We start from the raw sequence: 788 nt of genomic DNA, 5'->3' as shown, positions 1-788 counted from the left end.
AAGCGCTTACTCTATTGAGCCATCTCCCCGGCCCTAGGAATCTATTCTATGGATGAACATTGCAAATGGGTTCAGAGGTGAGTGTGTATGAATATTTCCTGAAGCATTATTCAGAAGCACAAAAAGCTGGACAAAGCCAGGCACAGTGGTGCATGCCTAAAATTCCACCAACCTGGAGGCTAAGGCAGAATTGCTGGGAGTTCGAGACTAGCCAAAGCTGCATAGCAAGTTCAAGGGCAGCCTGAACTATACCGGGAGATCCAATCTCAAAAAAAAAATGTGAAAAGCTAAGCTGTGGGGGGTCAGGGAGATGGCTCAGTAGAATAAATGCTTCCCTGGCAAGCACAAGGGCTTGAGTTCAATCCGGAGGAGGGGGAGGAGGGGGAAGAGGGGGAGGAGGTGGAGGAGGAGGAAAGAAAAGCTAAATTGTGTTTCCTGGCTTTAGCCTGCCCTCCTTCACCAGGAAAAAAAGGCAGTGAACCAAGGCTGTTTCAGGAGACCCTGTGCCCAGCCTCTGCTTCTCATCTGGCCTAATACCTAAGTCTCTTTTAGGGTTTAACAGGCCATGGGGTTTCAGCTAAGTACCTGGGAGATTTTCACAGTAGCTTGGAGATCAGTCTCTCAACTAAGTGTCAGGATGCTGGGTGGCTCTAATCCTTACTAGAAAGCAGACTCACAGAATGTTTATAAACTGGAAATGGTGATCACCTGTTGGACCTTTTCATTTTACTGACAGACTTACTCGGAAATCATACCAAAAATGTTGTACGGGAGCTCTTTACAAAAAA

General features: G+C 46.8%; 1 protein-coding gene across 2 annotated transcripts in view; it reads right to left on the bottom strand.

Moving 5' to 3' along the window:
• Positions 1–788, bottom strand: part of LOC101591321 (elongin-B-like) — a 4,513-nt gene that overhangs the window by 2,569 nt on the left and 1,156 nt on the right. The window lies entirely within an intron of this gene.

The sequence above is a fragment of the Octodon degus genome, unplaced genomic scaffold (assembly GCF_000260255.1).
Source record: "Octodon degus isolate 3935 unplaced genomic scaffold, OctDeg1.0 scaffold00011, whole genome shotgun sequence".
Lineage (NCBI taxonomy): Eukaryota > Metazoa > Chordata > Mammalia > Rodentia > Octodontidae > Octodon > Octodon degus.
The sequence above is the reverse complement of the archived record's forward strand: the minus strand, read 5'-3'. Positions and strand labels throughout refer to the sequence as shown.